The sequence below is a fragment of the Phyllostomus hastatus genome, unplaced genomic scaffold (assembly GCF_019186645.2).
Source record: "Phyllostomus hastatus isolate PE091 unplaced genomic scaffold, TTU_PhHast_1.1 phas_contig_40, whole genome shotgun sequence".
In the NCBI taxonomy this organism is placed as follows: Eukaryota; Metazoa; Chordata; class Mammalia; order Chiroptera; family Phyllostomidae; genus Phyllostomus; species Phyllostomus hastatus.
In genome coordinates this window covers 20,322,846-20,336,306 of record NW_025333872.1, presented here as the reverse complement: position 1 = coordinate 20,336,306, position 13,461 = coordinate 20,322,846, and the positions used below count along the sequence as shown (strand labels likewise).

Sequence of the window (13,461 nt, the reverse complement as noted above, 5' to 3'; positions counted from 1 at the left end):
TGTTCATTAGATTCCACATATAAGTGAGATCATATGGTATTTATCTTTCTCTGACTGGCTTATTTCACTTAGCATAATAATCTCCAGGTCCATCCACGCTGTCACAAAACATAAGATTACCTTTTTATATACAGGCAAGTAGTATTCCATTGTGTAAATATACCACAACTTTTTATCCATTCATTTATCTTGACCATTGTAAATGATGCTGCAATGAACATAGGGGTGCATATATTCTTTTGAATTAGTGTTTCAGATTTCTTTAAATATATATACAGAAGTGGGATCACTGGGTCAAAAGGCAGTTCCATTTTTGATTTTTTGAGGAAACTCCATACTGATTCCCACAGTGTCTGCACCAGCCTGCATTCCCACCAATAGTGCATGAGACTTCCTTTTGTTCCACATCCTCACCACCACTTGTTTATTGATTTATTGACAATAGCCATTCTACAGGTGTGAGGTGATATTTCATTGTGGTTTTAATTTGCATTTCTCTGGTAATTAGGGATGATGAACAATTTTTCATATGGCTATTGGCCTTTGATATGTCTTCTTTGGAGAAGTGTCTATTCAGGTCCTTTGCACATTTTTTAATTGGATTTTTTGTTTTCTTAGTGTTGAGTTGCAAAAGTTCATAAATTAACTCTGTATCAGATAATCAGATGTATCATTGGCAAATATGTTCTCCCATGCAGTGGGTTCTCTTTTTATTTTGCTGGTGGTTTCTTTTGCGGTACAAAAACTTGTTGGCAAAAATATTGCTATGGGAAATGTCTGAAATTTTACTGACTCTGTTTTATTTTAGGATTTTTATGGTTTTAAGTCTTAAGACTTACATTTATGTTTTTAACCCATTTTGAGTTTATTCTTGTGTATATTGTAAGGTGGTGGTCTAGTTTAATTGTTTGCAGGTATCTGTTCAATTTTCCCAACACTATTTATTTATTTACTTGTTGGTTTTATTTTTTCCATTACCATTTATCCATCTACACCCTCCTCCACTCCCACCCACCCCTCCCTTGCAGTTGCCATACTGTTGTGTGTGCCCATGAGTTCTTTCCCTTTTTATCCTTGTTGTTTGGTCTCTCTACCCTCTAACCAGCCCCAGAGCTGTCAGCCTGTTCCCTGTACAAGTCTGCCTCTATTTTGCTTGTTAGTTCAATTAGATTCCACATGTGAGTGAAATTATATGGTTTCACTTTTATTGAAGAGATGACAGCAGCATTTGTCTTCAGCACATTATATGCCATGTACCTGAATATAACTATGAAGAATAAGACAACACATAAACACAAATACACATGAAGTTGTATACTCTTCTTTTGTGTCTTAATAACTTGGTAATGGATATGTACTATTGGCAATTTTTAAAAATTTATTTTATTTTTTAAAGATTTTTATTTATTTTTAGAGAGGGACAGGAAGGGAGAAAGAGAGGGAGAGAAACATTACTATTGGAAATTTTTAATTAATAAGACATTTGCAGGTGTAGTTGGAACATAAGTTTAGATACATAATGTTTGTAACAAGACAATGGTATTTAAAAATATCAAATGTATTTTTATGTCACAGTATGCAAAGTGCTGCCTCATTATAAAACATAATGTGAAATAATAAGTATTAATAGAACCAGACATTTATCACCATGAAGCAAAACTAGGAAAATTGCCTATATGAGAGCAACAGAGAATGCTTGGTTAGTAAGGCAGAGAATTCAAGATTGCATATTGAATAGAATTCTCTACTGATTTTCTAAAAAATTGAGGAAGATTAAATGAATGAAGCTTTTCTAAAGGTGGACAATTTAGCATTCTAGGAAGAGGTCATTCAAATAGAAATCTTGGCATCAGGCTTAGTGCTGAGAATATCATAATCAGAACAGAATGCTGAGTGAGGTTTTCTGGAGTACCTGAGCAGAAGTCTTTCAGAGAAAGAGAGAGAAAAGGAGAGTAGCTAAAATTACCCTGTGGAACAAAGAGCACAGATTTCTAAACTAATCAATAAACTCAGAGGAAATGGTGGATAAGATTCATATTGACAATGATTTTGATAATGGGAAAAGAAAAGGAAACAAATATCAAAATCTAACCCCATGATCTATTTACATGTATACCTAGTTTAAAAATTTCCCTCAAGACAAGGTTATAGTATAATGCCATACCATTCAGATTATTACCTAACTTTAAATGCATACCAAATTTCTGCACAAATTATTACCTGGTGCTTGTCTGAACACCTTGGTAAATAGATCCTATATTTCTTAAGAATGAGGATGCTATGTATGTTCTCTTTACCTTTTTCCTTTGAATGAAACACCTAATGCTATAGGGTAAACAGTTTTACCATATTTATTTCAGACCAAACTTCTGATGATATCGAAGGCATAGAAAAATGCTAAGATTGCTACAGTACTAAGTCATTTCATGACTGTAGATAATTTATTTAAATTTCCAGAGCTTCAGCTTTTTTAAAAAATATTTTATTTATTTTTAGAAAGAAGGGAAGGGAAGGAGAGAGGGAGAGAAACATCAGTGTGTGGTTGCCTCTTGCATGCCCCCTACTGGGGACCTGGCCCGCAACCCAGGCACTTGTCCTGACTGGGAACTGAACTGGTAACCCTTTGGTTCATAGGCTGGCACAATCCACTGATCCACACCAGGAGGGGAAAGCTTTTTATTTTATTTTTTAAAAAGTAGTCCTGGCTGGTGTAGCTCAGTGGATTGAGCACGGGCTGCGAACCAGTGTTGCAGGTTCGATTCCCAGTCAGGGTACATGCCTGGGTTGCAGGCCATGACCCCCAGCAACCGCACATTGATGTTTCTCTCTCTCTCTCTTTCTTTCTCTCTTCCCTCTCTAAAAAATAAAATAAATAAAATCTTTTAAAAAACGTAGATAATTGACTGACCTCCATCACAGTTATTGTGAATATTAAATGAGATAATACATATGAAAGAACATAGAAAATCAAAGAGCACCACAAAAATGAATGTTTTTAATCTATTTTATTTTTATAGTAAGTAGTCTTTGAATGACATTCTGGGGTGAAATATGGAAGATGAAATACTATTTTATTGCTGCATATATATTGGACCTAGGCTATAGGCTGGGTTAACCCTATTTTATTATAAATATTACCAATACATCTTGTTGTTAGACCTTATGATGCTTGTGATCACTTCATTTATAGCTTCTCCACTGAAATATATACTCTATAAGGGCAGGGCTATCAGTGCCTCTCTTGGCTTCCTTCATTTAGAATCATGCCGGACACAGCACCTATATTTGTGTGGTGGTCTGTTTGATGGAATGGTTGACAGGTAAGCACCAGGGCTAGTGCAGAGGGATAGAATAGCTCTCTGGGCCAGTTTTGAGGGGTAGTACCCCACATTCAGGGTGCTCTGTATACACACACACACATCCATATGCAGACTGAAAATCTCACCTTAGCCAGTTTAGTCTGTTCTCGTCTGTCTCTGGGATTTTATCTCTTCCTGTCCCACTGCCTACGTACTGTGTTCCCAACATGCTGGCTTCTGTTCACCTAATATTTCAGGCTCACTCTTCACTGAGGGCCTTTGAAGATTCTCCTCCAAAATACGGACACAGCTATCTCCTTCTTGTTCAGGTCTTGCCTCAGCTGTTAGCATTGCAGGAAATTCTTCCCTGACCACAGAGTCCAAAATAGCCTCCCAGCATTTGTCCAATTCTACTACATTTCACAATATCACTGGCTGCCTGATGTAACATTCCATTAATTCTTATTATGCCCTAGGCCTCTTTGCTTCTTCATAGCTCTTATCACCTTCAGATTATATATATTTCATGTATATATGTATTGTTAACTTATTTGTTAATGGTTGGTCTTCCCACTAAAATATTAACGTCATGAGGGTGGGGGACTTGTCTAGTGTCACTGCTTTATTCCCCCATTGTGAAGTATGCCAGATACATAGGAAACACTTAATAAATATTTCTATGAGCGAATAAATGACTGAATAGCTTTTAAAAAATAAATAATGATTCTTATATCTCTCCATGTGGTCTGAACAAATGTCACAGTCATTGAAAGTCCTCCTATTTGATAAATTTTCTGCATTTGCCTTTCCTGCCACAGCACCAAGCAAAGGGTAGCAGCATCTGTCTCCTTTATCCATCACCAGAACTGCAAGGGGGAAATGAGCTGCCAATTCTTTATTTATTATATGAAATGACTTGATGATCCATGTTTCTTTGGACATTTGATAATAAAGTCCACAGAAATGCTAGCATATCAGGACATTAACATTTATAAGCATCATTGATGAAGAATTTATAGCCAGGAAGAGGCGTGCTAGACAACATAAAGAGCTAATGCGGAAGAGGGTTCTGGAGTTTCACTGATACCCAGTTCTGCTACAAAGTGGAGTGTCTTTTCATGGTTGGAACTGTTACCTCCATCTCGTGCTGTACATTACCAAGTATCTACACAGTTTGCCCAACGTCCTGGAGCTGTAATCATCTAAGATTTCTGACTCTAGAACACACAACAGTTCATAAAATCTCTGAATGCCACAAGATGTTGGAAAACAAGACGGTTTCAGTACTTTAAATGAATTGTTAGAGGCAAAATTATTATTGTTCAGGGAAAAGTTCTGCTTGCTGGTTTCCACTGAGCCACTACAGTTTATCAAAACAAGTAGTGTGGCAGATCAATAACTTGAACCTTGCTAATTTTAAATCTTGAGTGCTTGGAGCAAATGCTATATTAAAGTTTTCCTTATATTTGCTAATTTGGGTTACAGATTACATGTGTTAAATAAATCATTTGACAATGACAAAAGGGAAATAAAATCTTAAACTAATATGTTTCAAAGATGTTACTGTCCTTGTTTTCCCTTCACAAGCTGTAAAGGGGTAAGCAAGTTCATTACTATATTTTGTAATACTCCTTTCTTTTATAGTTAGGCACTAGGACCACCCCATGGTTGTGCAGGTTGTGCAGACTGTACCTTGCACAATGCTAGCAAGCGACCTTCACATCATAGTTTGTGAATGGGACCCCTGGTAGCCCTGAAAATGACTTCTCTTTCCAATCCTAGTCAACAGATGAACTTAACATTATAACACTGTATTTCATTTTCCTAAATTGGCTGACTCTCACCTTCAATTAAATTGAATTAGTAAGTTTTACTAATGCTTAATAATTAACTCATGATTGAAACATAATAAATTGTGTTCTCATAATTAGAGCTTATGAAGCATTCAGCAAAATTCTGCTCATTGAATGTGAGCTTATACACCCTTTAATCCAAAAGATGAAAGGAGGGGGTCCGTAAAGACAGGAAATTAGATTTAGGTCACAGATAACAAAGAGATTACTTTGTTACCTTTTGAAGAGTTAGTTATTGACAGAATTAAGATCACAATACGCACTTCTTACCAAGACCTGTCATGACCTCGAATCTTTCCAAGTATGGTAAGCTACACAACACTAAAATATTATGAATTAACAAACTTGAAAAGTATTTGCTATGCTTGGATTAAGCCTCTAATGGTCATCACTGGAGATATGTATCACTTGAAGAAAAGCCTTTAAATTTTTTAAGTTTATATATGTATATGTATGTATATTATATATCTATATAAAATCTCCAGAGTGAGATTTTTTATTACAACTCCCTACATTTAGTTTCTAGTAAATGCCAGAGTGAAAAACATACTGTTTGAAGCACTTTTTGTGCCTTCTATAGTAACACCTGGTATGGCACAAATTCATATACATTATATACAATACATATTATATATAAACATATTAATATGCATATGTATATATGCATATTATATATGTATTATACAATGTATATGTATTTATGTTATACATAAACTTTATAACTATGTAAGCTTGTATCTGGGTTTGTGGTATGTGTATCTTTCCATTAGTCTAATCAGTTTCACATGTAATAAAAGTTTTAAGTAAATTCAACACTGAATAAAAAAGCACCATTCCTGTTTTTTTTTATTTGTTTCCTGCATTAGGTTGGATGTGCATCTTGGTGAGAGCCATGATCCTTGAAATGGAGCTTTTAGGACATATTATAACATTTCAAGTTTGAGATGTTGCCAACCTATATATAAAACCTACTGAGAATGTGACTATTAGGAAAAGTAGAACCCTTTTCCTCTTTACGGTGAAAACAAATAGACGACATTCTTACCATCTATTCTTCAAAGACAGTAATCCTAGCTCTGAAATGGGAAAATGACACTGATTGCTAATTGAAATCACACATGAAAGTAAGTAGATACGAGGAAATTTGAAAAGAAAATCAGGGTATTTTCAGTCTAAGATATGGAAGAAGACCTAGACTTTCATGCATTAAAAAGTTTTTTGTAGAGGTCTGGAAGATTGTAAACTTAGGAATGTATCTCTGTAATTTATACTATAATTTGATAAGAAGTGAGTATTTGGCCGGAGTCTTTATGAAAGTAAATATGTAGGGGAAACAGTGCACTAAATGAAAACCTACCAGCCAGCAAAAGCAACAAGGGTAAATGTTAAGACCCACAAGGTTGGGAATGGGAGACGTCTGACTGGCTGGGGGCAGGAGCTCAGCATGAACAGCAGCCACAGTCTGCAGGCGAGGGAACAATCAGTAACAGAGTAAAAAATAAATAAATGAAGTCCAATGCAAAGAGGGAAACAAGATCTATAACCTGGATTTTATTCCTTTATTGTTGTGGTTGTTGTTCAATAACTGTCAAGATTTTCCCCAGATTGTTACTGTTAAAACCAATTAATTCCTTTTTCTTTTCCATAATTAACCATATTTTAGTACTGTGGTAGCTAATGGCACTAAGCACAAACCACATGTATTTATGCAATTATTACTTACTCTGAAATGTCTCCTGTATTGCTACAGCACTGTGATCATACTCTGGTTGCATTTGGAGGAATTTATAATCATCTAATATTGAGTATTTCTTCTTATCTGATAAGCTATAATAGATAATGCAAGCCACTGAATTAGAAAATAAATTATCACTAGTTCTTAGAATAAAACTAATAATAATTATTATTATATAATTAACTATATGATAATATAATTTATTACTATTATTATTGAAACCCAAGGCCACTTCATTTGGTTACAGGTGTACAATTCTATAACATATCACTGTATATTGTGTTCATCACCCCAAGCCAGTTCTCTACCATCATCATTTATTCCCTTTTATTCTCTTCTACCCCCACCCACTCCCCCTCTGATAATTACCATACTGTTGACTGTGTCTCTGAGGTGTATTTTTCTTTTGCTTATGTCCTTCGCTGTTTTCACCCAGCCCCCAACCTTCGTCCCTTCTGACAGCTGTAGTCTGTTCTCTGTAACTATAAGTCTGTTTTTACTTTGTTTTTTAGTTTATTATCATCATTAAAGCCACATATAAGTGAAGTCATATGGTACTTGTCTTTCTCTGACTGGCTTAATTCATAGCATAATTTTCTTCAGGTCCATCCATGCTATTGCAGTCTAAGAGTTTCTTTTTTACTGCTCAGTAGTATTCTGCTGTATAAGTGTACCATAGCTTTTTATCCATTCATTTATTGACGGGCATTTGAACTATTTCCACATCTTGGGTATTGTAAATAATGCTACTATGAACATAGAGGTGGATATATTCTTTCTGATTGGTGTTTCAGGATTCTTAGAATATATTCCCAGAAGTAGAATAACCAGGTTATAAGAAAGTTCCATTTATAACTTTTTGAATTAACTCCATACTCCTTTCCACAGTGGCTGTACCAACCTGCATTTCCACCAACAGTGCACTAGGTTTCCTTTTTCTCCACATACAGCAAGGCTGTCCAGAAAGTATCCAGCCACACACTATGAAAAATAGAGACATTTATTGAGGCAGAAACAAGATACAAGAAACATTGTACATAAGACAATGACACCTCAGTCCCCTTCAAAGTAGGCAACATGGGACCTCACACAGTTCTCCTAGTCACTGTTAGCTACCCTGTCTTATTTTCCTGAATCTCATCAACTGTCTGAAATCTCTTCCCTTTCAAAGGTGATTTTAGTTTTGAGAAAAGCCAGAAGTCACAGGGTGCCAAATACAGGCTGTAGGGAGGCTGAATCACCTCAGTGATTTAATGTTTCGCCAGAAACTCTGCATGAGATGTGATGCCTTAACGGGCATGTTGTGATGACAAAGCAGCCAATCACCAGTTTCCCATAGCCATGGCCCTCTGAATCACCTGAATAGTTTCTGCAGAGGAATATTTAAGCTTAATGAAAAATTTTATGCAGATTTATTGCTCTACTTATTCAGTCATTTTGAATGTGATGGCCACACAGTACACATGCTCACTCAATGGCATCTATCACCTCCATTGACTAGTACAGTGAAGTTGTCATTATTTACTCATAAGCAACTGGTCCACTGTCCTTGGCTGCCAGGTTGCACTGATGTTGGGCAAAACATTCTTGTTATATTAACAATGGCTGGACTTTTCCTAAACGGACCTCGTACTTGCCAATACTTGTTTCTTGATATATTAATGATAGACATTCTGATAGTGATATGGACAGTAATGGTAGCCATTCTGACAGGCGTATCTCATATGGTTTTAGTTTGCACTTCTCCAGTGGTTAGTGACTTTGAGCATCTACTAACACCTATTCTTTTCAAACTATTCTAAAAAATTCAAGAGGAAAGAAGACTACCAAGCTCATTTTATGAGGCTAGCATTATCCTAATTCCAAACCAGATAAGGACATTACAAAGAAAGAAAATTATAGGCAATTATTCCTGATAAACATAGGTGCTAAAATCCTCAAGAAAATATTAGCAAAACAAATACAGCATTATATCACAAATATCACATACCATGATCAAGTTGGATTTATTTGGGGGATGTGAGGTTAGTACAATATCTGCAAATCAATAAATGTGATATACCATGTAAACAAAATGAAAGATAAAACCACATGATCATATCAATAGATGCAGCAAAAGTACTTGATAAAACCCACACACATTTATGATAAAATATCTCAGCAAAGAGGAAATCGAGGAACAGACTTCAATGTTCTGAATTCTCCAAGACCACACTTTTCATGAGCTCTTATTGCTTTTTAGATGCCAGCATCATTCGCCTATCTCTCAGCACCTTGATTTCATCTTGATGAGTTACTTCTTCATTAACTGACATATAATTTAAAGAAACTGCTCTTGCAATCCCATGTGTAGTCATTAGCAATGAAGACTTAGCCGGATTCTTAAAAAGTTATCTGTGTTGCTAAAGATGTGCAGTTACTACGGATACAGGTTTGATCTTCAAGGCAAGAATCTCACCTCTTAATTATTGGATTTTAGTATCAGTAAAATCTTAGAAGATTAAATAGAAATTTTATATAATACTCAACCCATTTACTAAATGCTAAATCCTGTGCTTTTACATAATGTACATGGCAACACTGACCTGCAAATACTTTAGTAGATGGAATCAACTACAAAAGACTCATGATTATTGAAGAGTTTGGTACAAAAAGGAATCAAGACATAAAAGTAGCTCAATAATCATGATTGTTAAAGTGGCCCTGGCTGGTGTGGCTCAGTGGATTGAATGCTTGCCTGAGAACATATATTCCCAGTCTAGGGCACATGCCTGGTTTGCAGGCCAGGTCTCCAGTGGTGGATGTGCAAAAGGCAACCACATACTGATGTTTCTCTCTCTCTCTTTCTCCCCACCTTCCCCTCTCTCTAAAAATAAATAAATAAAATATATTTTTTAAAAAAGAATTGTTAAAGTGTATAATTTGTAATGGACTAGTTAATTTAAATAATTAAAATAAGTGGTAGTAATTAATGCAAGGTGAAAACTTTGTTTAAATTCAATTCAACAAACATTTCTAAGCATCAGATACATGCCAATCATGGTTCTTGTGATTTGTGTTACATCAGCCACTGTGCTTGTAGAATTTAAGAGCCAGATAAATATTATGGAGAAATATTTGTGGTGGAATTGAAATGGGAGACAGGTTGGATAATAAGGATGATATGGACAGTAGCGATGATAGACCAGACAATATTGATCAAAACAAAAGTGTTATTTTCTGGAGTCAGGAAAACCAGCTGCTGATAAAGACCACCACCATACAGACAAGGGTAAATAAATCAATAAGACAGAGAGTGAAAATGAGAGAGGGGGGAAGGGATGGGGGAAAGAGAGTTCTAATTAGTTTCTTGAGGGTGTTTGATGACCCACAATAAATCTATTTTATTTGGAATTTATTTTAATGTGACAAGAAAAACTTAGAATAGCACATTTTAAAACCAATTATTCTTGAAAAGTTAAGTATTTCTGAAATGTGTCTTCCACTTCTGTTCTAGAAATTAGTTATTACTTTTAAACACCTTGTTTTGCAGCCACCTTAGGGACAGTATAAGCTTAGTTTGAATTGCCCTTCAGATTCACTGATCTCATTTTCCATCTCTGAAGTTTCTGTTAGCAAGCTGCCATGGACAATGTACTGATTCCTCCAGACAGTATTCAAACTAAGTGTCCGGGGCACTTGTGTATCCCTATTCCTCCAAGAAATGTAGCTTCTATCTGATCCCTGGCCCTCATTTTTGTCCTCTTTCTGTTTGTCCCACCCAGCCTGTCTACATAGTGTATATAAGGATGCATATGCACCAGTTCTTTAACGTACAGGTTGAAGTGGCTCACTGGATGGTCTGTACTAAATATGGTACACACAGGAATTAGTTTTTATTTTTCTGTAACCACTGTCATGCTTTCATTTTTATTTGTTACCAACAGCTTGAGCACATCGCAGAGCTTTCCCCTCATTCTCCTATAAGAAGAGCCATAATTTACACAATTCAGGTTTTAAACTCAGTTAGTTCCAATTTATGATTTCAGTTTCAAATTCAATTAGGTGCTCCACTCCTCCCCAAATGTATGGCTTAGGGAGTAACAGGAAGTAAGGAGACATGATCTGCTCATTTATTTCCTTCTACTTTCTCCACCACCAGGCTTCTAATGCTTTTGAAGATCTGTGAATGGTCTTGTCAGGTGGGGTAGGAGGTGATATGAAATTAAAGACAGGTGGGTTGTAAAACTGGTCCTGTAAGAACCAGGTTAGTTTTGTTGGTTTGAGTCTTATTTCAAGTATTCTCCTCTGATGGAATATATGGATGATAACTAGCAGAGTCATAGCCAATCCTCAAATAACTTGTTTTCTTCCTCTCAGCCGAGTGATCTCTGTGGGGAGCTCAGGGTTTTCCCATTGCAGCCCCTTCTCTCAGCAGTCTCTCCATGCTGTTCTACCATCTTCCTGTGTTGGTGTTGCAGGTGAGTTTTATCCCATGTATTGAACTTACTCTTCCTCTCTGGCAGCTTGTAAGGTTACTTCACCTGTCCTTAGAGTTCACGAGTTTTACCAGGATCTGCTCAGGTTTGGCTCTTTTCTCATCAGCCCAGCCTGGAAATCTGTGAGCTCTGTCAACTGCTGGCATTAGGTCTTTATTTCAAAGGAATTCTCTCCTTGTTATTTGTATATTTTCTTTCCTCTATATTTTTTCCCATTCTGTAACTCCTATTACTTATAGCAATTCTCTTAGATCTTTTTTTTTCCAGTCACCTTCTTCAAAGATTTTCATCTCCTTACAATCTTGCTTGTGTGTTCCAGAGACACCTCCTACAAGGTCTTCTAAGCCACACATTCAGGATTTAATGGTGGCACTGTTCTCTTCCTATTTCCCTGGCTTGTTTACATCAAAATCATGTAGATATTGTGCTTATTTTTGTTTTGTTTTATTTCTTCGGAAAGTACTATACTCTATCTTAAGTATTACTTCTGTTTTCCTGTTCAAGTTTATTTCTCTCCAGCAGTTTATTTTCCAGGGCAGGTTTTCTGACTGCTCTTGCTTTCTCTGGATGCTCTTTTTTGACTTCTTTTTTTTGTTTTTATCTCAATTTAGTTCTGGTTTTTAGATATCTTTAGTAGCACCAGTCCTCTAAAGTGTTAGAAAGTAAAGCAATCTTCCCCACATGGACCAAAAATGTAGAACCAGGCAGGCCACCAAAAAGCTGGTGAGAACCTTTCTGTTCTTTAATCTCCTTTCACCTTCCCAGACTTGACAGCCTCACTCTTTCTGGTCCTTTTTAGCCTCTCGCTCGCTGTCCAGGGACCAGGCATACTCAAAGTGGGTCTATGGTAACTTTCTACGTGAATGAAGCATAGATCTTTGCAGGCTAAACTCTTTCCTAAATATCCACTCTACCATTGCCGTTCTGGGTTGTCCGCTGGTTTTCATGTACTCACTCTGCCCACAGGCAATAAAGGCCCATACCAGTCAGTTCTCTTCCCTGGGTCTCTCAGAGAACTCAAGATCTGACATGCACTTAGGTTTCTGATGATCCCAGCCTTTATTTTACTCAAAATATGCCAGTATGTTAGAGTTGGTAAAAAAGGGAAAAAAAAGGAAGGAGCTTCATTTAGCTTACTATTTCCCCATAATTCCTAAGATCCTCCACAGTTAATTCAATGAGTCATCATTATATTTAGCATGTGAAAGAAAGCATCCAAAGTAACTTTATAGGCACCAGGAATTTTAATGTTGAACTCTATGTCATGTGACACTTCTAAGATGAGTATTTCTTCTTATAATAAATTTTAAAGTACATATTTAAAGTAAAATGATAAAATATTCCACAAGAGAAAAAGCATAGTATTTCATGACCATCTACCTCTATAAAGTCTAGATGCACAGGTGTTTCCATACGTTTTATATAAATGTTTTCAGGTTAAATACACAAATACCAATGAAATCCTTTCTCTAGTGGTAAAAATATTATGATAAACCTATTTCGGGATTGAGAGCATTCACATAAGTGATAAATATGTCAATAATAATTATTATTTGCCATTAATAGCCAATTCTGATGGTAATATTCATGATAGTATGTTTTTCAATAGAAAAATTAAACTGCTAATGACTTATTTCTGCTCTCTTTGTATACCTTTTACCTGTAGATTGTTCTTTAGGGGAAGAGCAGTGAAATTTGTTTAGAATTTATGAACTACTAGGCATTCTGGTGAGTGGCTTATAGCCATTACCTTTTGTTATCCTCACAATAAGTCTGAGAAGGATGTATGATGCTCATTACATCAGTGAGAAGATCAAGGCTGAGCAAGATTGTGGGGCAACATAAGGAGCATAAGTAGCCTGGTGTAGCAAAGCCTACCTGATGTTAAAGCCTGTAGTCTTCTCACAATAGCGTATTCTTTTCCACATTAGATAATAAAAGGAGAATAGAATGCTTAAGATTTTATCCAGCTAAACATCTACATTTTATTAAAATGCCATTGACAAGTGCCACAAACTAGATTTGAATAAGACAGAAAATATCACCTTTGTATATTTCTGTTGGGTATTTAACATGGAATATTTGGATCTCTAATT

At 36.0% G+C, this 13,461-nt stretch overlaps 1 protein-coding gene across 2 annotated transcripts in view; it reads left to right on the top strand.

Moving 5' to 3' along the window:
- Positions 1–13,461, top strand: part of KHDRBS2 (KH RNA binding domain containing, signal transduction associated 2) — a 546,662-nt gene that overhangs the window by 252,990 nt on the left and 280,211 nt on the right. The window lies entirely within an intron of this gene.